This window comes from Lissotriton helveticus, chromosome 2_1 (assembly GCF_964261635.1).
Source record: "Lissotriton helveticus chromosome 2_1, aLisHel1.1, whole genome shotgun sequence".
Taxonomy (NCBI): domain Eukaryota; kingdom Metazoa; phylum Chordata; class Amphibia; order Caudata; family Salamandridae; genus Lissotriton; species Lissotriton helveticus.
Genome location: NC_136059.1, coordinates 1,070,761,265 through 1,070,786,033, shown reverse-complemented (window position 1 = coordinate 1,070,786,033; position 24,769 = coordinate 1,070,761,265).

The window sequence follows — 24,769 nt, the reverse complement described above, 5'->3', positions numbered from 1 at the left end:
AAGGCCATATATGATAAACTAATTGAGTTGATTAGGCCCATTCATGAAAAGGTTGACAACCTAGACAGAGAGGTACATAAGTTAAGCAGCAACTTGGAAAAAATCAGCATGGGGATTCAGCGAGATAGTCTTAGGTCGGACCAAAATAGTGGTAAAAACAGTGAAACTATTAACCTGGGCAGAAGAAGTCTATTAATACCTCCCAAACTGAGTAAGATCATCACAGAGGGCCACAAAAAGAAGATTTGAGCCCCAGAGAAACAGACAAGGGTATCTCTATTCCCAAGGATAATACACTAACTATTCCCAATGGTAATACACCTATTACTAGCCCCAACCCTGACACGGAAAAACCATTCTCTATGGAAGTTGCCAAGTTAGGAAATATAGATTCTGTGCATTCCACTACAAACAAGGTTCCTACATTTATCAATCTGCCACCCAAATGCGGTGCCTATGTAGCAGTTCTTGTGAATGTGCCAAAATTAAGGACAACCCAAATAGAAAATCATGAAACACTAAAAAATAAAACCTTGTATTGGCTATCCAAAACTGTGGTTTTCCAATGGATGAGGTAAATCAGATACTGCTAACACAAAGAGTAGGATGGGTCTGTCCCCTCCAGAAGAGCTTTAGGGGTGACTGTATAATTATAAACTTTAGATCCCCAGGATGGGCACGGAATACACTTGCTAATGCCCCTCCTCCATCACACTGGGAGTATAATACAACCCTCCTCCCCCTAGGATATTTTTAAAGGCACCTGATGGTAACCAAAAGATATGACAACCCAAGTTGTAATTATAACTTTAATTCCAACACAATTTTACCATCATCAAAGTTGCAGCCAAGTTTTATGGTCCCAACTTTTAATAGATTCCAGTCCTTTGACTCCCTAGAAGATATTGATTGACTTTTGCCTGGTTGTGTTGCAGCCCAGAATCATGATCTAAAAGGGATTCTTCAGAAGGAAGTAGATAATGCAGTCACGAAGGTGCTATTACCATGCCCTAAGCTGCTTCCATGCCCTAAGCTGTTACTTCACACTGATAGATTACATAGCCTCCTGTTTAACTGCAATATTTTCCTGGAGCCAGATTATGCAGCATCCATATCAAAAAAGGAGGTAAAAACAACTTTTTTAGCATACAACAGGAAGGCCAGGGAGAGATTGAACGAAAAGCAAAGTTCTTTTACATTTTATCAATAATTAAATCTCATAAACGGCCTCCAAATATTTTTAACTGAAGTGACAAGAAACTCCCATCGCTTTGTTCTGACGCGCCTTAGGCTAGGAATAGTTCATCACCTTGTGGCCTTTCTGTCCATGAAAAAAAACACTAATTTTGTTTGTCCATGTGATGAAACATCCAAACAAAGTTGTTGCCATTTTTTAATGTTTTGTAAATGTTATTCTTCTATAAGAAAGTTTTATCTGAAACCTATCTTTTTAAAATACAATGTTCGAACCACTAAAAATGCAATGAAGTTAATGTTTTATTTAGAAGGCGCAGACATCTGTTTTTATGTTGCTTCACATATTTTAAAATGTATAGCTGCCAGGAAATCTATTATCCTCTGAGTATATATATAGTTATTGCAAGTTTGCACAAAATATATGTTGTTAGTATGTGGCACTTTATTGTGGAATTTGCACAGGATGCTTTAATTGCTAATATTCGTTATTTTGAGGAAAGTTTATCCCCCTTTTTTTCTTTAGGGTACTGTATTGCATCATTTGCACATTGCATAGATAGGAAGTACATGCCACTTTTAAGCAGGATTTCTTCCATTTTTGCACATGTTGCTATGAAATAATTGCGTTACCTTATGAATGCCACACCAGAATATTGCACTTTATCCCGAAATTTGCACATAAGGTTTCAATTCCCTAAATGTGAAATACTAAATTCCACTTTGCAGTGATGTATGTAATATGCGATAATTGCACATTCTGTAACAAAGTATATCTGTTTTTTACATGAATTTTATTAATGCTGCTTTGAAATTCTGTGAACTTATTTTAAGGATAACCACAACGGTAATGTATTTTAATGATTGCTTATATGGTTGTGCATACAAACCGAATAAAAGCATTTAAACTGAAACTGAGTATGATGTACTGCCAACATCCTGAAATGGTGAAAAACACTTTGACATACTTTCCTAGAAAGACAAGCTAGAGAATGACCTTGCAAACCAGTATGTTTTCTCACTCTGCAAGGGTCTAGTCCTTGCAACAGCTTAATCTTTTGTTTAACACTTTTTTTACAATATGCTTGTAAGAAATTGCGTAATTTATCAATAGATTCTTGCCGTACACTACAAATACTACTGCAATCCCAAGTGTACACTGGGGCTTTAGGACGTCTGCCTAGAACGTCATCAGCTATCATTTCTTCTGCATTTCTGGGAACCACTTTCTCTTTCTCAATTGGACAACCATCTCTAACCCCATAAGCTCGACCACGGGTGTCAACTGCATGCAACACATTATTGCTCTGTAAATAACTCTCTTCATTAAAAAAGGCTCAGAACTTGAACTATGTTTCCATTGCCCTAAAAGAATATCACAAAAATGTGTTTTATTAATTACTCTTTTTCACTTACTTTTGGCCTTCATTAAATGGATTTGTTTATCTAGTGATCGAATTCTCAATCCTAAAATGAAGAGTTTTCTCTTTACTTCAAAAGTCTTTTCAACAATGGTTTCGATATGCTTCTTCTTATAAAATTGTGTTTTCTTTCTATATTTCTTTGTGTGTTTCATTAAATTATGGACAACTGTTGTAAAATAATTTTCGGCGAATTTCTTTATTTTGATTTTCTCTTCTTTTACTATAAGTTGTATCCTTTGTTTTTACATTGTCTTTTTTGCCTTTCCTATTCTTTGCACTTTTTTTGTGCTTGGAACATTTTCACTGCTTAGCATATTTCCATTTGTTTTCTGAATTTAGTAATGTTTTTTATGAAGTCTTTTATAGTCTTACCAGAAATTGTTGTCTTTTCAGTCACATTATGTTGGTCTTCCAATACTTGTGGTTGAGTTTTTTTCAAATAAATGCTTTTTCTGACTTTTTCTTCTTCTTTCTTTCTGCGGCATGATAACTTTTTAATGATGAAAATCAGTATCTGTAAAAAATAAACAAATAATTATTTCATAAAAACTTTAAAAAATTATAAATTTGTATTACTATACAAACACATTTCATTCAAATTCTGACTAAAAACTGTAGGCCTGAAGCACAACTGGGAAGGTGTTACGAGCACTACATACATAATGCATAGCAGTTTGAAGCACTCCATAACACTAGAACCTGAAGCACTGTATGACTACATGCATATTTAGTGGAGAAGTGTGGCTCAATGGTTATAGCGGCAGACCCTGATGCAGAGGTCTGGCCCGGGACCAGGGTTCAATTCCCACCTCGCGGGGGCTTGGGCTCAATTTCCTGGAACCTGATAATTTTCGCCTTGGTGCCTATTCTAATCATGGGTCCCACTCTGCAACTATGGGCAATAGCTTGCTTAATCTACACAACGGCCCCAACAGCGCTGGGATGCGGCTTCACCTTGGGGGGGCCCAGGAGTGGACATTTCACATGGAAAAGCCAGGAAGGGTTCCACAGCGGTGTGCGTACAGCGCCAAGACACCCCAGTTGCGGTATAAGTGCGCTTTACAAGTACAAATTTCATTTCATATTTACTAAATGATTACATTACTATAAGGAAATACACTGAGTGAATTCGTAATTGGATCACTTTTACTATAGTAAATAGATTACTACATGGTACATAAACAGTCACTTTGATTTTGCAACAGTACAGATTTAGAATTTACAGTATTACAGTGTTATTTCTCTATGTAGGGAGTCATGCTAAGGTACTGTTATAGGGTAGTGCAGTGCTATTTCAGTAGTGTAGGATGTTGTGCTGATGTAAACTTAAGGTTTAGGGTAGTGTAACAGTTTCATTAGTGTAGGGGGTCGTGCTAGGGCAGTGTTTTAGAGTTTAGGGTACTACACTGGTGATTCAGTAGTGTACGTGGGTGCACTGGGGGTAGATTTAGGGTTTAGGGTAGTACAGTGGTGTTCGGGTACTGTAGTGGGTCGTGCTGTTATAGTGTTTTAGAGTTTAGGGTAGTGCATTGGTAAATGGGTAGTGTAGGAGATCGTACTGGGGTAGTGTTGTAGGGTAGTGTGTTGGTGTTAATGTAGTGTACAGGGTCATGGTAGGGATAGCGTTTTAGGGTTTATGGTAGTGCAGTGGTGTTTGTGTAGTGTTGGGGGTCATGGTAAGGTAGTGTTCTAGGAAATAAAATGATCTTTGGGTAGTATAGGAGGTTCTGCTGGGGTAGATTTAAGGTTTAGGGTGGTAAATTGGTGATTAGGTACTGTAGGTGGTCATGCTGGAGATAGATTAAGGATTTACAGTAGTGCAGTAGTGTTTGCATAATGTAGGAAATCATACTGGGTGTAGTGTCACTGCAAGACTACATACACTTATTTGTCTGCAAAAACATCAAGCATGCATTCCATATATTTCAGAACTGCATTTTACTATTAACACTAAACTCATTTTCGAAACACATAACCAATGACTATTTTCTAATTCTACCAAAATGTGAGAACGCAATATGTTTTTAACCAATTACATGTAGGGAAACACATGAACTACCAAAATGCTTCTCTCAGAATAATTCCTAAATGCACAGACTACCTGTGTGATTCTAGGCAAATAACAATATTTCTTATAAATACAGCAGTAAGATACTATAGTGGTGTTTGGGTAGTGTAAGGGGTCCTGTTGTGATAGATTTAAGCTTTAGAGTAGTGAAATGCTGATTAGGTTGTATAGGGAGTCATACTGGGGTAGTGTTCTAGCATAGTGCAGTGGTGGTTATGTACCGTAGGGTATCATGCTAGGGATAGCGTTTTAGGCTTTAAGGTAGTGCAGTGGTGTTTGTGTAGTGTAGGGGGTCATGGTAGGGTAGGGTTCTAGGAAATAAACTGGTGTTTGGGAAGTGTAGGAGGTTCTGCTGGGGTAGATTTAAGGTTTAGGGTAATGAAGTGGTGAATAGGTAGTGTAAGTAGTCATGCTGGAGGTAGATTAAGGATTTACAGTAGTGCAGTGGTGTTTGGGTAGTGTAGGAAATCATACTGGTGGAAGTGTCACTGCAAGACTACATATACTTATTTGTCTTCAAAAACATCAAGCATACATTCATAACTGCATTTTAGTATTAATACTAAACTCATTTTGGAAACACATAACCAATGACTATTTTCTAATGATACCAAAATGTGAGAACACAATACGTAGCCGTGACTAAAGGTCCTTTGGGAAATTGCATTGGGGAAAATATGTTTTGGGCCCCCCCTTTTTTCACGGACCCCGCTTAACCAATCACCCCCAAACTTTCAGGGAAGGAGCGGAACTGAGCTGGCCAAATGTTTGGAAAATTTCAAGAAGATTCATTAATCTACGCCAAAGTTATTGCCAATAGAATGTTGCGGTTTTCCTATAAATATTAGGTCCTAACTATAACTATCTACTGGATTTTATATATATATATATATATATATATATATATATATATATATATATATATATATTCACTGAAAAAACCATAGGGTATAGACCATATATAGTTAGGAATTAGCATTTAAAAAACCTTTTTTTACTGACACAAAACCATTGAAATTCCATATATAGTTAGTTGTACTAACTATATATCTCGCACCCGCAATCCACTGCTGATCATGTCACATATTACATCATTCATGACATGGTCAGTGACATCACTGATGACATCACTGATGACATCTCAAATGATATCACTGATGACATCACTGATAACAACATGCAGTGATTTTATGTTTCTGTAAAGTTTAAATATGTCTTACATATTGAAGAATGAGTGGATGTATAAGTGTCTGGATGAAGGATTTAGTAGGTGCATGACTGACTGTATGAGTGAGCGTTTAAATATGTCTCACTGAGTGCATGGGTTAGTGACTAAACTGTCTTAATTTGTGCATCATGTCTGTTGTTCAGTAAACTGCCGCATGTGTTGATCAGTAGCTATATGAGTAACTATATGGGTTATTGATTGGTTGCCCAAGTATTTGTATGGGAGACTGAGTGTGTGTGTTGATGGTTGAGAGGTGTATGACTCTGTGCATAGATGTGTGAGCAGTTGCTTCACTAGATGTATGAGTTCAAAAGTGCATGTGGAAACAGTTCTATGGGTGGTTGACTGTGTGCATGAGTGTATTGGTGAGTGAATGTATATCTCAGTGCTACATGTCAAAGTAAGTACATATGTAAAACACAGTACATGTGAGAGTTGACATATATAAATAACTGTGCATAAGAGGCAGTGAATGTGTGAGTGGCTGTATGGATCATTATGAAATTGTATCAGGGATTGTATAAGAGAGTAAATATGTGTTAGTATCTGTTTGAATACGTAAGGTGTGTATAACTGCATAGTTGAGGAAATGGAGGTGTGATTGATTCTTTGCATGACTGACTAGGTGTGTGAGTAACTCCATGGATGAGTGACAGTCTGTGAGTGTCTATTTACACTGAGTGTATATAAGGTTATATTAGAGTCTGAAGAAGTTCATCGTATTATCACATGAATGATGTCATCAGTGATGTGATCAGTCATGTCAAATGAGATGTCATCAGTGATGTCATCAGTGATGTCAATTGAGATGTCATCAGTGATGTCATCAGTGATGTCATTTGAGATGTCATCAGTGATGTCATCAGTGATGTCATCAGTGATGTCATCAGTGATGTCATTTGAGATGTCATCAGTGATGTCATCAGTGATGTCATTTGAGATGTCATCAGTGATGTCATCAGTGATGTCACTGACCATGTCATGAATGATGTAATATGTGACATGATCAGCAGTGGATTGCGGGTGCGAGATATATAGTTAGTACAACTAACTATATATGGAATTTCAATGGTTTTGTGTCAGTAAAAAAAGGTTTTTTAAATGCTAATTCCTAACTATATATGGTCTATAACCTATGGTTTTTTCAGTGAATTTTCAAGGTTTTGTAAATGCTAATTCCTAACTATATATGGTCTATAACCTATGGTTTTTTCAGTGAATTTCATTGGTTTTTTAAAAGCTAATATCTATAGCTGTAAAATGTATTCTTCTTTAAATCAAAACATTTATTTTATATGTTTATTATTTTTTTTTTTATTATTATGTTTTGGTTCGCTCCCGGTTCGCGAACCGGGAAGCTTCCCGTTAGCTTAAAGTGGTGCCGCGACCCGGTCCGCGAACCAGTAAACGTTCCGTTTGCGCAACTGCCGTGTTAGAAATCAACATCGTGACGCGTCGCGGAAGCGCGACGTATCGCGTTGTCGCGTAATGCGTCTTATGACGCGCCGCGTTAGCGCACCCGGAAGTGCTCCGGTACGCGAACCGCGGCGCGAAGCGCTGCTCCCCGGAAGCGATCCGGGGCGCGCCGCGAAAGCGTGACGTATCGCGTTGCGGCGTAATGCGTCTTATGACGCGCCGCGTTAGCGCACCTGGAAGTGCTCCGGAGCGCGAACCGAGGCGCGAAGCGCAGCTCCCCGGAAGCGATCCGGGGCGCGTTCCGCAGCGCGTAACTTAAGCGTAACAGGTCATGTGACTTGTTAATAAAACTTTTCATTGGTTCATTTCACTTTTGGTTTCATAATGATGTAAGGCTAGGTCAGGTGACCTAAAAATAACACTTTTCATTGGTTTAGAACTATTGTTTTTCCAAAATGATGAAAACCCCTCCTTCTTTCCTCACTCTGACTTTCATCTTTGTGAGAGGAAGACCTATTTTTCATAGTTGAGCAATGGCTTCATTAGTTGCTTCAGCTGGTGCACCCCCACCACCACCTCCACCTCCTCATGGGAAGAGAGGACCACCTCCCCAGTTCATCAGCAACACAGAGGAGGAAGAGGATGAACTAGAGGAAGAGGAGACAGAAAGACCACAGTTCTTACAAGAGGTACCCCGGGTTTCCCATCGGAAAGCCAGTTTTATTTGGCAGTTTTTTTCAATCCCTCGAGGGCAAAAGAAAGTAAATGCTAGGTATGTCACCTGCCTCATTTGTAAAGACCAGTTATCTAGAGGCACTGATAAAAAGTATAGCTTCGGTAACTATACCATGCATCGTCACATGAGCAGGTGGCATCCATTGAACTACAGCCAAGCAGAGATGCGTGACATGCAGGATAACCCAACAACAACTCCTGTGGCCAGGTCAACATCACAGATATCGTTGACAGGAGCAGAGGCACGGGAAACCGTGCCAAACATTCAGGAGAACTTTGTTCATATCAAATTTACCTGCTTGTATTGCGGTGCATTGCTGTCATGTGGTAACATGAGCATTAACTTAATAAACCTAGCTTATAAAAATCACAATTGCCCTAACCGCCCCAGACAGTAATTTTTTTTTGCTCCTGTTGAGCCCTTTTCAATGCCTGTTTTTTGTTGTTTCCCCTCCATCAAAAACAAACAAAAAAACATAAAACTGTTCAAAAAATACAAAAAATACAAAAAATGTTCAGAAAAAAAAATATATATATAAAACAACAAAAACATGTAAAAAAAGTTCTTTTCAGAACTACCTCCCCTTTCAAAAAAAAATTGCTAGAATGTTTAGCACTCTGGCAAGCTCTATTTCTTTTAGTTCGCTTCCCCGTTCGCTTCCCGGTTCGCGAACCGGGAGCGAACCAAAAAAAAAAAAAAAAAGAAGAGTAAGTATAAGGGAAGTAAACAGAGAGTAATGTTAAAAGAAAGACAGCTATAGGGAGTAAACCAGAGATACTGTTTAATAGATCTATTTACCGAAGAAAAGATGGAAGAGGGTATAATTGTGAAAAACAAAATAGATAAGGAAGTGAAAGAAAAAAAGAGAGAGTAGAACAATAACAAAGAAGAGTTTCTTGGAGAATGTGAGTGAATGTTCAAAATAAGATTAAAACATGTGGAATAACAGAGAGAAAAAACAGAAAACAGAAAAGAAAAAATAACAGAAAAAGATTAATTGAAACAGCAAAGAAATGTAAATAACATAGAGCCATATCATCAACATAGGCAATAAAAGTTTTGCAGCTTTTATCGGCAGAAATGTGTCGCTAAAGCCGCTTTTGCGGCGGAAAACTGCCGCTAAAACCACTTTTGCAACAGTTTTCTGCCAATAAAAACAGCAATAATTTTATTGGCTGTGTTCATAATATGCCCCTCAGTGTGCTTCAACTACACAGAAAAAGCATAATGAACAAGTAGTGAAATAGTGATCAGTCAAAGACACTAAGAGTAATAGAGACGGAGTGAGTGAAGAAGAGTGAGGAACTATGAGAAGAGAGGGACTGAGAAAAGGAGTGGAAGGAGTAGAGTAAGTAGGTAATAGAGAAAGGAATGAGGGAAGTAGCAAAGGCAGGAAACTGAGGGTTAAAGAAATGAAGCTGTCGAACTACTAGTAGGTGAATGTGATAGAAATGTTGTTGTATTGCTTTATTTCGATATAAAAACATATCATAAAAGCATTGCATTACAGTATAGCAATTTGATAAAAACATTAAACATTTAGCATTTGACACTGGACAATAAAAGGAGCTTCACAATCAATTTAGCAATACAAGAATAAAAAACCTACAGATCAACATAGCTTTACAGGGATAGGTTATTAGCCAAATCTTAAAAAATCATGCAAGCAAGAAGGTGATAGAAATGTAACGAAAAGAGTACAAAACATTTACCTTATAATTGTCGTTAACTTACTCACTTTTTGTTTTTATACTTTCAATCTGTGAAAGAGAGAACAAACATTTGAAAAATATTAAAACATGTATTTAAAAATTAGAAAAGACAAGGGAAAAGATTGAAGGACAAACAGAGTTTCTTTTCCTCATTTCACAATCACATCACCTGTGTTGCCTTTGGTTAGGTATCTCATAGTGCAGATGGAGTCTAGCATATCAAAGAGTACATAGAAGTTGAGCAGTATATACAACAATTTTGACATTTACAGAAGACTTAGCTTCTTATCTTGTTGGAGATGAAGTCAGGCCTGTCTTGCAACATGGTTCATCTTTTGCATCACTGCTGCATCGGTTTCATGTGGCACGGGTTTTTTACAGCATGACACATCTGCCTAGATGCATCAATTTGTAATTTTGTCACCTCATAGCAAATCTTTTGCACCGCCGCTGCATCACAAAAGTGACGCACAGTGGCGCAAAAGAAGCATACACCTATCATAAATCTGTCCCTAACATTTGAAATGATTGATTCAGGATGACGATAAGGTGTGGCCTCTCCAGAGGTTTGTTTAAGGTGAGGCCTACTCAGGATTGCATATCAAATTTATGCTTGTTGAAGAATACAGAGGAGATAATACATGTGAAGGCCTACCAATGAAGTAAGTCATGTCCACTTCACTCTTGAACAAAGGCCAGACCTCTTCTGTGTCCGTGGACAGACCTAAACTTCATCTGCACAATGTCATTCGTAAACTTAGGAAACACAGGTGATGTAATTGAAAAATGTGGAGTTTCTTTTCCTCATTTCACAATCACATCACCTGTGTTGCCTTTGCTTAGGTATCTCATAGTGCAGATGTAGTGCAGCATATTAAACAGTACCCAGAAGTGCAGCACTGCATGCAACAACTTTGACACTTACAAAAGCTTCAGCTTCTGCATGCCCCCTACACAGTGCTAATTATATACATTTTAAACTGATGGTATCTTGCTGGAGATGAACTGAAACCTATCTTGCAACATGGTGCATCTTTTACACAAAAGTGACCCACAATGGAGCAAAAGAGGCGCACGGCCACCATAAATCTGACCCTAACATTTTAAATGATTGTTTCAAGATGCCAATAAGGTGTAACCTATCCACAGATTTGTTTCAGGTAAGTCCTACTCAGGGTTGCAGATGGAATTTAGGTTTGTTGAAGAATACAGAGGAGATAATACATGTGGAGGCCTACCAACGAAGTGAGTCATGTCCACTGCACTCTTGAACAAATGTCAGACCTCCTCTCTCTCCAGGAACAGGCCTAAACCTCATCTACACAATGTGATGTGTAATGTTAGGAAACACAGGTAATATAATTGAAAAACGTGCAATTTTTTTGGCTCATTCCACAATCATATCACCTGTGTTTCCTTTGCTTAGGTATCTCATTGTGGAAATGTAGTCTATCATATGAAAGACTACGTAGAATATGAGCACTGTATGCAACAACTTTGACACTTACAGAAGCCTCTCCTTCTCCATGCCTCCTACACAGTTCTAAATGTACATCATAAATGCAAACAGTACAGAATTAATTATACATGTTGTGGTGTTAGGTTCAAATCAGGCCTACATATTCTGCTAAGCTCTCGAACACCTTAGTATAGAAGTTGGCACGGACACTGGAAAAGGTAAAAGACAAGTTTATTAAGACCCCATGGGGTGGTGATACATTCCTACCGCACCCTTCGGCAGTGTAAGAAGTAGCACACCGAACATTGGTGCGCGACCTCTTTTATACAATTTAATAGCAATAAAAAGATAGGCGGTCACAAGTTACACATTTTAGGTACATATAAGGTCATTTTTGGAACACAGCCAGCAGGTGGGAGGAGTTAAATAGTACTGGTCAGTTAGTACCAACATTCCTAAAGAGTGACCAGTGAATGCATGATGCGCATGTGCGCTTGACCAGTACTAAAAATAGCCTGTTGCCGAGCAGAATAAGGGACCATGAATATTAAGAAAGGACAAAAGGGCACACTGACCACGAGGCAGCGTGTTCATAGAAAACGGAAGTCAGAGGGATTCAAAATGGCCCCCGTTCGTTTTGGTCAAGTTAACAGAAAAGACCGTGTAGCTGTGCTAAACGCTAACTCAGGAGCTGCCAAAACACGACAGACGGCCCTTTTAGCGTTTAGCAAAAGCTACCTCATACTGAACATAATCAGAATGTTCATCATCAATGTTAATAGCCATTAGTTTCAATACTTCGTCGTTGATCAGTTTCTCTTGCTTAACAATAGCTCGTTTGGACGGAATACAGGCTGTGATACATACAGAACATAACGTAGGGCCGCATTGAATACATAGACAAAGGGTAAATAGTACTCCAAGAAAGACACAGAGAATCGTTAATAATTTCCAACCCCAAGTAGTAAGCAGAGTCCAGAACCACCCAGAAAAGGTCCATGCTCCATTTTCTGGATGGATCTCAGCAGCTATCTTATGTAATTTCGTAATTGAATCATACACAGAAGGTGAATTATCTGGCACATACACACAACAACTACTCCCGATGACGCGGCATGCTCCACCCCTATCAGCTAGTATCACATCTAAAACCATTTGATTCTGGAGCGCTACAATTCTGGTAATTTGCAATTCCTCAGTAATATTCCCTAAAGCAGAGGCAGTTTCATTGGCGACAGCTTCCACCACACGTGTAAGCCGCCTTATTTTCCTGCTATTCAGTGCAGCTCCTACAAATGAAAATAACCCCAAGTTGAAATCTACATATTGTTGTAAAGTGGTATCAGTCTGATCAATTTCATCAAGATCTAATGTTCTCTTAACTCTGTTCAGCACGAAATCATGGTACAGAACGTAATCATTGTGATACATGGGAGGAGCAATAAACACAGGTGGTAATACAAAAGCTATATAACATGTTCCCAACCATCCCAATGGTAGACGATGGTATCCCTTATTTCCACAAATGAAATATGTGTTACGTGAAGCTACAAATGCAATTCCAATCGGTGTATCAAAGGTAAGTGTAATATTACATTCACTGCGACCTACAGGGATTGTACCTTTATTTCTAATACACAAATCTGCTTTTGTATCAATGACTGTTATCATATGCAAATTCATCACATTTATAAATCTTTGATTCGTATATACACGAGGTGTAGAAACATTGTCCGGACGATACTCTTCCCATTCAAATTTAGTTCCTTCAGCATGTGGATAGCCTTCTTTATCGTTATAGCATATTTTATTCAATCGAAAAAGTAGTCCACCTTTCGTTGGCCATCGCAAAGTGAAGAGAAGAGTGTACCAAGCATGACAAGAACCATTATGAGAAAACGGGAGAGGAATGAGTGGTGTTCCTCCCTTCTTCTGATGTCCGGGCAACATTCCACATACCCAACAATTGGACATGTTGGTCATGTTATGAGTATGATGCAAAATCTGAATAAAACTGTTATTCAAATAAGTCTGCCTATGTCTTTCTTCGTGAAAAGGCAAAGTAAAATGAAAATGTTCAGATGGACTCGGAGTGGTGGGCAGCAAATGTTCTCGTACAGGAAACAATAGTTCTATAGTCCAAGCTAATACTGCGATCACCACTACGGTCAAGACAAAAAAAACAGCACCAAGAATTCTCCCTTTTCGTGTCGAAGGAGATGCCATAGTTCACAAAACAATATTCTTCAAAAGCAACACTAAGCGGAAAAATAAAAACGATGGTTCTGGACCGAGGCTGCCGTTGATTTGTTCTCCGGGATTCAAGACGGGTGTCGCTACACTGGGTAGAACTGATCCCCCCCCCTTGATATTCCCGGCTTCCGTTTCACAAACCTCAGAGCGGTTACCAACCAGTTTCAAAAACACAAAAGGGAATCTTATTTCCTGGGACGTAGATTGTACTTCACTTTATCAGAAACAACGTGGTCCGGGAAGGCTCCCTCCAATTCATCAGGCGTGACAGCTGGGCTCTTTTCTGTATCCAAAATCTTTCTGTAGTCGGATAGCACCACAGGGCTCACCAGATCCGGAGAGACACGTCGGCAGTGCGTTGAATGTATCCACCGCTTCTTGTTGGTGACTCTCACAGCAGTTCGCGTAGCCAGCAGCACTTGTTCAGGGCCATGCCATCTCGGTTCCAAACTGCTGGATCGCTCAAATACTTTGATCATCACGTGGTCCCCAGGGCGGAGATCGTGAGCCTCACCAGTGGAGTTATCTGGGAGCGCCTCTCGAACCTGTTGATGAATAGAAAGCAAATCATTTGTTAATCGTGCCAAATAATCGTTCATCATTATACAAGGCACATCATGTATTAAACGAGGTTTTGGAATTCCCCAAATATTCATCGGCCTTCCAAACACCACTTCATAGGGTGTGAGGCCAGATCGAGAATGTGGGACTGATCGAATGGACAGCAATGCCAAAGGCAAAGCATCCGGCCATTTCAGAGATGTGGATGCCACTATCTTTGCTAGCTTCAGTTTCAGAGTTGCATTGTATCTCTCGACCAAACCTGCTGATTGTGGGTGAAAGACTGCGTGGAATCGTTGCTTGATTCCCAATCCTTTCAGGATGTACTCGATTACTTTCCCGATGAAATGAGGACCATTATCACTCCACATAAGTTTACAAACACCATAGCGCGGGAAGTACTCTTTGAGTAACACCTTAGCTGTTGTCAATGCTGTATTGTCTTTCGTAGGGTAAGCCTCAATCCATTTGCTGAAGGCACACACCACCACTAGGACATACTTGAGATTATTACAGTGCTCCAGCTGGATGTAATCCATTTGCAGTACTTCGAATGGTGCAGTAGGTGGAACAAACCCTCCTTTGGGAGTATGAGTCCCTTGTCCAGGATTGTGCTGTAAACATATCAGACAAGTCTGTACTACTCTCTTAGCCGTGCTTGCAATATCAGCATTTTCCCAAACTCGTGTAAGCAATTTAGTAATTGCGAGAGCTCCAATGTGTGCCAGCCCGTGTGTCATTTGCACCATTGTTTGTAAATAGGCCATGGGTAGTTTCCATCTCTCCATATCTTTACTACGCCAGCAACCCTCATCATCCAATACTCCTTCAGTGGCCCATTTCATAAGTTCTGCCTCAGATGCTGACTTCTGTATATCTAATATTTATTCTCTAGCATCATGCCACCGCTCGGCTTGTGACTTCACCACATACATGGGGAAATTATTTTGCAGCATAGCGGTCTCTCTCGCAATGCGATCTGCGAAAGCATTGCCTTGCCCTATTTTGTCCGTCACCTTTTTGTGTGCACTGCACTTGACTATTGCAACTTTCTTTGGGCATAACAGTGCATTCAGGAGATCGCGTACCAATTCTCCATGCATGATGTGTACTCCGTGTGAAGTCAAAAATCCTCGTTCCTTCCAGAGTAGGCCAAAATCATGCACTACTCCAAAAGCGTAACGACTATCCGTGTAAATGTTCACACATAGTCCAGCACTTAACTCACATGCTTTCGTTAAGGCTATCAGTTCAGCTGCTTGAGCCGACTTCTGGGGTATTCGTGCTGCTTCTACAACTGTCTTAAGTGTCGTGATCGCGTAGGCTGCAGCAGTCGTACCATCTGGTAACCTCACGCACGATCCATCAACCCACAGTTCCCCATCTACATCTGGAAACGGTGTATCCTGTAAATCGATACGACCCTTTGTCTGTTCCTCAGTCAGAAAAACACAATCATGTTGTTCTTCCTTCTGAGTCTCAGCAACAGGATCCGGCAGTAAAGTAGCAGGATTCAGTGTCGTACATCGTTTTAGTGTGATGTGCGGCGCCAACAATGTTAGCTCATATCCTGTCAAACGGGCGCTGGTTAGATGCTGTGTTTTCGTTTGATTCAGTAACGCATCTACCGCATGGGGAACTAACACCAACAATTTGTGTGACAAAACTATTCCCTCACTTTGTCGTATCGCAACTGCTGTTGCTGCAACTGCTCGAAAACATCCAGGCAATCCTCGAGCCACAGGGTCGAGTACCGCCGAGAAGTATGCACAAGGCCTCTGTTTGTCTCCGTGTGTCTGCACTAACACTGACAATGCGCACCCATCCTTCTCGTGTACATACAATGTGAAAATCTTCGTGTAATCAGGTGTACCTAACACTGGTGCAGAACAAAGAACTTGTCTTAATTGTTCAAAAGCATTCTGACATTCATCCGTCCATTCAATGGGGATCGGTGTATCTTTAGACAACAATGCCAACAATGGTTTAACGATATGTGAAAAACCCAATATCCATTGCCTACAAAAAGACGTCAAACCTATAAAGGCCCGAACATCCTTCTGGGTGCGAGGAACTGGAGTGTCTAGGATTGCTTGAATTCGATCTGGTGTCAATGCACGGCCCTCCTTAGACAAAAGATGACCGAGGTAGGTCACCTTTGGTCTACAATATTGCAGCTTTTTCTTCGAAACTTTATGATTATGTTTGGCCAGGAAGGAAAGCAAGGAAAAGGTACTCTTCTCACATTGTTCTGGCGTGTCTGCAGCAAGTAAGATATCATCTACATATTGAATAAGAGCCACTCCATCTTGTAATAATTCAAAGGAATCAAGCTGTCTTTTTAATGCCTGACTATAAATGCTAGGACTTTCAGTATAGCCTTTAGGAACTCGACAGAATCTGTACGATTTATTGTTCAATGTAAAGCCGAATAGATATCGACTATCAGAATGTAAAGGGATCGAAAAGAAAGCATTCTTCAAATCGATGACTGTAAAAGTAGTTGCCGTCGATGGAACCAACGTAAGCAACTTGGTGATGTCAGACACCACCGGGTATTGAGGCACTACTATCTTGTTTATTTCCCTCAAATCAATAATGAAACGGTAAACCTTAGCATCTGTACCCCTTTTAAGGATCGGTAAAATGGGGCTATTGCAAACATTGTAGGGGACTTCCTCAACTACTCCTGCCGAAATCAAATCATTGACAATGTGTATTAAAGCAAGTTCACCCTCTCGGGAAATCTTATATTGTGGGACACGTGGTAGAGATACTCCCTCCTTTACAGTAATACGTACTGGAGGAATTATCATCTGCCCCACATCCGTATCGGAAGTGGCCCACAACGTTTTCGGTATGGAGGCCAGTACTTCAGATTCATGGAGAAAACACACTCGCTCTAATTCTGGGTAATTCTCATTCAACACAACTCGCACTCCTTCTGGGGCACAGCGAATAGTGGCTCGAAAGTGTTTTAACATCTCGAGTCCCATAATATTATCTGGTGTATTTGGAGACAACAAAAAAGGACAAGGGGCAGCAAATTTATCAACATGAAATGCAACTGGTTGAGACAGTGGGCTAGAAGTAGGTGTTCCATCGAACCCTATAGCTGTAATTACCTCGCCAGACAGGGGAGCCCTTGGAACCAAGTATTTGGACAAGGCGCTACGAGTAGCTCCTGTATCGACCAGAAATTGATCAGTAGAACCCAGAACATGTGCTTCTATATATGGACCCCTTTGATCAACTGGTACCTCAACCGATTCCACACCCCATCCTACGCAATCCTATGCATAGTGCTCATCCCGTGGCTCAGCAGAACCACCCTCATTTATCTGATATTGATTACGATTATCAAACGTATTATAATCTGTCTGACCACGACCCCTTGCTCCATATCCTCCTCGATCATTCGTGCCATAACCTCCTCGATCAGTCGTTCCATAGCCTCCTCTTCACCCCCCATAATTAGTTCTAGACCTCCCACTTCCTCGTCCCCTCAAATTACGCTGCTCTCGAAACACCTGACAGTCTGCAATCCAATGCCCAAACTGTTTGCAGTATGCACATTGATTCACAGAAATGTCAGAACGAGGGGGAGGAGTATTACTGTACGATCCTCGCCCTCCTCTATTGTTCCCTCTCGTAGCCTAAACCCGAGCTAACATTACCTTCGTCTTCAAATCCTTCGCCTTCTTTTCACTACTTTCTTTTGCCTCCAATTCCTGTCGTTCATAATATTGAGCCATAGTCAATAAAGAAGCAGGGGTTGCTGTGGTCCATGAACTTTCACTCGCTTTTAATCGTTTCGCAATCTCCGGTAGGAGATTAGCCACATACTTATCAACGAATAAGTGCCTGCCTGTATCTTCTGTCAATGATTGACCACTATAATCATGGAACGCTTCCTCGAAGTGAGAGAAAAAATCAGAAACCGATTCATCCATTTTTTGTGTACAAGAAGCTAACATAGTCCAATCAATCTTTTTAGCGGGAGCAAGAGTCTTTAATTTTGTTAGTATGGCCTGTGGAAGGTCTAATATTAATTGACACGGCTTACATGCTGGTTCTCTATCTAAATCAGCCTGAACAAGATCTTTCCAAGTGGCCCCGAGAGTCGTGAGGTCATCAAACTTACGAATCGCTCTCCACATATCAGGAGGCAATATCAACCCGAAAAACAGGTCAATATCAACTAACGTCATAATACACGAAGAAATCGCGCTTTCAACATTTTCATAAAAAGCCGCAGGATTTTTACGGGGATCAGGTAAAGCATTCTTAAGCGCCATAACATCTGCTCTATTCCAAGGCGTATAAACCCAGTTATATACAAAATACCCTTTCGCATCTTTGGATCTTTTATCATCATCTGTGCCATCCCCTTTATGAGGGACATATAAAGGCGCAGCTTCTCGCATAGGTCTAACATTAATCGCAGCGATCTTATCTGTTTCAAAGATAGGGCATTCTTTGGATATCCCCGTCGCTCCGGACGCAGACGAATTCTTCGACTTTGCCAACTCCCGTAGTCGTGTCGCCTCATTTCGCAGTTGAATCAAACGCTTGAAGAAGTCGTCCGCATCTGAAAGAACAAAAAGACCTTTACGAAAATTCTCACGACCCTCGGATATCTCCTTTGGCTCTAACTCGAGAGAATATTTTCTGTACCGCTCAACAACTTCATCTCCAAAATGAAAAAATACAGTCGCTCCTGATCAGACCACTGTTCCATTTTTGCAGTAATGTCAGAAACAGTAACAGTATTAATATTTAGCTTTCGTGCAAACGAACGTAATTCCGCCGTTCGTTCTGCATGTAACCTGGTACGCTGTGTTCGATCACTATCCTCGTCTGATTCCTCGTTCGGAGCCGTAGATGCGACATACGGAGGCGGACAACGATCTAGTAATGAAAAATCATCTGTTTCATTAGTAAGGACTGGATAAAGAGGACGCCTGATAGGGAATTGACCATTAACCTGTAAATTGCGTTCTCGTCTCTCCCTCTCTTTCTTTTCCTGTAATTCCTTCTCCTGTAGCTGTAAAGCTTTGTCATGTGCAGCCTTCCGCTGCACTTTCTCCGCCAAGGCTTCCTCACGCTTCACTCGTTCACGCACCTCTTTCTCCCACATACGCACACAATCAAACATATCTTGTCTAGACCTTCGCTGAAACAAACACTGCTCCACATATTGTACCTTTCGAATGTCAAACGATCCATATAGTGGCCACTGTAATTCACGATCAGTCTTAGTATACTTATGCCATAATGTACTATACATTATTGGTGGAATACCGAATTTGACATACATTTCACGATTCGGAGTCCCCTCTGGGGGAGCCAGCTGTTTTTTACTTACTCGACAATTGGTACCATTTTCAGGACAGCACATCCTGCGGAGTGTGCTAAAAACAGGCATGTTTCAAAAAGTACCACGAGAACGCGATACTACAAAAATGACACCTAACGCGGTGTACCGTTCAAATCAAATAAATCAGAGAAATATCCCTACATGCCTGCCTATGTGAGGTGCACTTCACATATTCAAATTCAAATTCAAAGATTCAAACGTTAGCTAACTTCAAACAAATTCAAATTCAAATTCAAAATTCAAAAAGCCACAGTAAGTGTCAGTAGACTACCTCACCAATCAAAAGCTTACCAAATATTTTCAAACGTCCAAAGTCCAACTGCCAAGTTCTGTGGTCAAATCAGCCAAAACGGCACATCACGACAATCCAAGATCAGAATCTCAGTCGGAGACCGGCGCCACCTGGAAGGTCAGATCGGAAGGAAGGAAAAACACACCGTGGGTGCCAAGACTCGGGTCACTAAGTGGCAGCGTACGCGTCCATGGCGAGTTTCCTGACCTTCGTCACGACCTCTCCTTCGGGCATCCGAGTCGCCGATGAGTCCCATCTGGGTCGCCAATTGTGGTGTTGGGTTCAAATCAGGCCTACATATTCTGCTAAGCTCTCGAACACCTTAGTATAGAAGTTGGCACGGACACTGGAAAAGGTAAAAGACAAGTTTATTAAGACCCCATGGGGTGGTGATACATTCCTACCGCACCCTTCGGCAGTGTAAGTAGTAGCACACCGAACATTGGTGCGCGACCTCTTTTATACAATTTAATAGCAATAAAAAGATAGGCGGTCACAAGTTACACATTTTAGGTACATATAAGGTCATTTTTGGAACACAGCCAGCAGGTGGGAGGAGTTAAATAGTACTGGTCAGTTAGTACCAACATTCCTAAAGAGTGACCAGTGAATGCATGATGCGCATGTGCGCTTGACCAGTACTAAAAATAGCCTGTTGCCGAGCAGAATAAGGGACCATGAATATCAAGAAAGGACAAAAGGGCACACTGACCACGAGGCAGCGTGTTCATAGAAAACGGAAGTCAGAGGGATTCAAAATGGCCCCCGTTCGTTTTGGTCAAGTTAACAGAAAAGACCGTGTAGCTGTGCTAAACGCTAACTCAGGAGCTGCCAAAACACGACAATGTTAAATGGTTTATTTTTGCTGTTCTCAGAATGTATCAAATTTCACTAAAAACAGTGACTTGAAGGTATTCATCATATAACAGCGGGGAAAAAAAAACACAATCAAAATGATTGTGTTTAAAAAACCCATACAACATAACAAATCAAAATTCAGAACTCCTTAAAGTTAACTTACTTTCCATGACGTCGAAGGATGTCCTATGAACAGCTTACACTCTGTTGTGCTGTTATTACTTTCAGACCGCCACTTTCTGAAAGAAAACCTCCATCGTTTTGAAAAACATGTTACATACAATAAATGACTTCTTGCTCTCTACCACACGTTTCCACAAGGCCAAATCATGTCAGAGCCATTTATAACTCTTAGAATTCTTGTAAGCCAATCCCGTCATGTTGTATTTCCGCAACTTTCACAATTAAAATGTTGAAGATCATTTTCACAATCCTGGACTAGTAATATCTTCCCCTTCTTGCTCAGTCATGTTCTACATTTCCTATGACACTGATACTGCTTACTATGAAGCAGACTTACACTATCTCTATGACTACTACAAATATTTAATTCTCTACATCACTTTTAATCAGAAAGCAATATAAAACAGTAGACAGCATTGCAGACTTACATTCCCTCTACTCCATGTTTTGATTGGCTGCTTCAATTTGCTTATAAAAAGAAACAGTTTTTCTGAATTCATTCAAAGTGCAGTTATTTCTCCATGACGTCCAGTGTTATGGTAAGAAGTTATGTCTCTGTACTACACTTATCCTCAAGGCCAAATCGTGTAGGAGCCATTAGAACTTCTTGAAATTCCTCAGAGCACATCCCGAGATTCTTTCCCTAAAATTTTTGTTTTAAAAACACCAGGTAAGAGTTTTTAAGGTCATACAGCAATATTTTTTTGAAAATTAAAACAGAATCATTGCAGAATGACCAGCCATTTCTAGACTTTAAATAAGCTGTGTAATGTCCTGATGTTATTGAAGGACCGTCATGATATATAATTGCTGCAGTTACAAAAGTCCTTCCTGATATTGACAACTGTGAAGCCACAAAATTTTTAATTAAAGTTGTCAATTTTGTTCCATCAGGCCTACATCGTTGGAACATTAAAATAACATACTGGCCATATGTTCGTATAAATAATGTGGACATCATTTCAGATTTACATTGGCTACACTCCATGTTGTGATCAGCTGCTTTTACTAGTTTATTAAAAGAGACTGATTTACTGTCTGGCAAAGTTAAATATATAAATCTTTCTGAGTCTACACTAGTAGTACTTGATACCCTACAGTTCTCGCAGTCATGCTGCCATTGATAAGAAAGCCCAAACAGGTGATCTACATCTACACCTTCAGCATGCAATACATCAAGCATATACATTAAAAACTCCTGACAATCTTGCTGAATATTTTGAGAGAATTGTGTTTGGCCTGAACATCTGTCTAACAGATTTCGAATTTCAGACACACTTTCTATTTTTGTTCTATCAGTGCTACATTTCTCTAACACAGAATTTAACAAACTGCAAAATCTTTGACCAGAATTGACCACAATCTCTTCTTTTACATTTTCTAGAGAAAACAAAACATTAACCACTACATTAGCATAGCAGTTGACACCAGAACTGTTTTCAAATTGAAAACCAACAACATCTTCAACAGAATCCTTTTTGTTTCTGCTTATAATTTCAGGTTCATCGACTTTTCGTCTTTTTGCTACAACCTCCCCAGTATTGGTCACATTTCTTCGTTTCCGGCCTACCACACGTTTCTCAAACAAAGGATATTGAGGCAAATGTGGCGCATACTCTCTTCTTAACCTATTGTATTCCTTAACACAATCTAGATCCGCACAAATGTTTGTGACATCACACTCAATCAAGTACAATCCCGATAAAGTTCTAACTCGTGACAATGCCACATATGCCATACCCTCCTTGAACACAGAACTGCCAATATTCACCAATGCACTGTCTACACTTAAACCTTGTGATTTATGGATTGTCACCGCATATGCCAAGCAAACAGGAAACTGCTTACGGCGAACATATAAGTCTTTTACAAGCAAAAATCTAGCAGAACAACGACCAATTACCTGTACTTCCTCAATGCCATCAAATTTAATTTTTAAAAATTCAATTCCATCTCTATTTCTGTATTTTACAAAATCAACAACATTACCCATTGATCCATTTACCAGACCTCTTTCAACATGTAAATTCCTTCTTAAAATTATACGGCAGTTCAAGCACACATTCAGAGTCTTTTCAAAACCTGCAGTTTTAGATATAGTCTTCTCTAATGAATCCAATTTTGTTTTCAAATTCTCAGACAAAATAATTGTTGATCCCATATGCTCTACTCTGTCAATAGCTTCCAGTTTCACAATCTCTTGCTTTTCTAAATGCAACATTTTGTTGTTGAATTTGGCACATTCTGCAAGAGTTAGCATCAAACATATTCCAGATTTCTTCCCAGTAATTTTCTGAAAAATATTCTCAGGCACAACATCTTGTTCTGGATATAAATTTGACAGTAATCGTGCATGTAAAGCTTCTTTCCCATGCTCGGTCACTTTTCCAATTCTAACATCTTGTAGAATAGTCTTGTAAACTTCATCCTTCGCCTGACGCATATTTTCATGCAGTTCAGCATAATTGAAGTTTAACCATATATTGACGTTGCCAATGCTCCCTAGGCACTTCCTGGTATCTTCATGCGTGAGCATTTTGAACACAGGTTGCCCTTTCACTGGTGTCAGCTGCAGAAGATCTCCGAAAACAATGATGTGTTTGCCACCAAATAACACATCATACTCTGTTTTGAGAACTTCTTGCATTCTCAAACGCACAAAGGCAAGCATGACATTGGAAACCATGCTTACTTCGTCAATGATAAGAAGTTTCATTTTCCTCAAGATTCTTGAAACTTCACAACAAGCATCTCCAGATAGCTTGTGATATTGTAATTTGTTGTCATGCTCCACTGGCAGCATCAGTAAACGATGTAAAGTAATCCCTTTAATGTTATGTGCTGCCAGTCCAGTTGGAGCGGTGACAACACAAGACAGCGATGCAAATAACATGAAATTGCTTTAATAAGGAAACTTTTTCCAGTTCCCGCTTCTCCACTCACGTACAGTCGGACAGGCTTCAACGACGTACATGAGCACTCTTTCTTCTCATGACTTAATCCATGATCAATTTGCATGGTAACTTCGTCATATATTTTCCTCTGCTCAACGTTGAGTTGTCTTTCCAACTCTTCTAAGTTAACCGCATCCTCCTGAGCATGTGCCATGGCTCTTTCCACTTCATTCATAGCAGTGGCAGCTTCATTTTCAACAGGTCCTCCTAGTGGATCCTGACTCAATGAAGCAGAACTCTGACTGTCCTGAGAACTGTCTCTGGCAATCTCGGCTGCAATCGTTGCTTACTGCTCAATTTCCGCATTCAACATTTCTACATATTTGGGAAAAGCAGGACATTCTATGGTCTCCATGGCAGCATTGAAAGAGTCTTTGTAACAGAGGAAATCTCCAAGCAGTTCCTCTTCTGCACGCCAAGGCTTGAAAAGTTGCAAAAGTGCTAAATAGAAAAACTCCTTTTTTTCAGGAGATTCGCCACTCAATTTTCGATGGTTTACCAAGTGGCATTTTCTTTGCTTGACCAGACATCCCTCACTTCCTATTACAGCATACACTCCTTTCTCAGTATCTTCTTTGATGTTCCTCTTGAATATGTAATTTTGAAGAACCTCATACAGACAAACATTCTCGAGGTGACTGCTCCGATTTGGATAATATGTATCCAACATGTTGGTCTTCAAAATGTCGGTACTGTTTGGCTCCTTTTCCGCCAAATACTCAATTTCCCGCACAGGTTTCAGAACTCGATTACGCGTTGCAGCAAGACCAAGACTCGCCCAAACGATACTCCTGGATTTGGCATAGAGACTTGCTGAAGACAACCGGTCAGAACATTCGTAAGCTCCGATTTCTCGATGCGACAACATCTTCAGACTGAAACTGTACAACTTCTTACTGAGGCTCTTTTCATGGGAAATGTCCTCCCACATATCCTTCAATTCTGTCTTCTCTTTTTTGGTGATGTAAGATGTCACATACCGAGCCACAGCCATACAGTTATCAGCCACAAACTGTATATCCATGTTAGCATTCCACATGGACAAAATCAC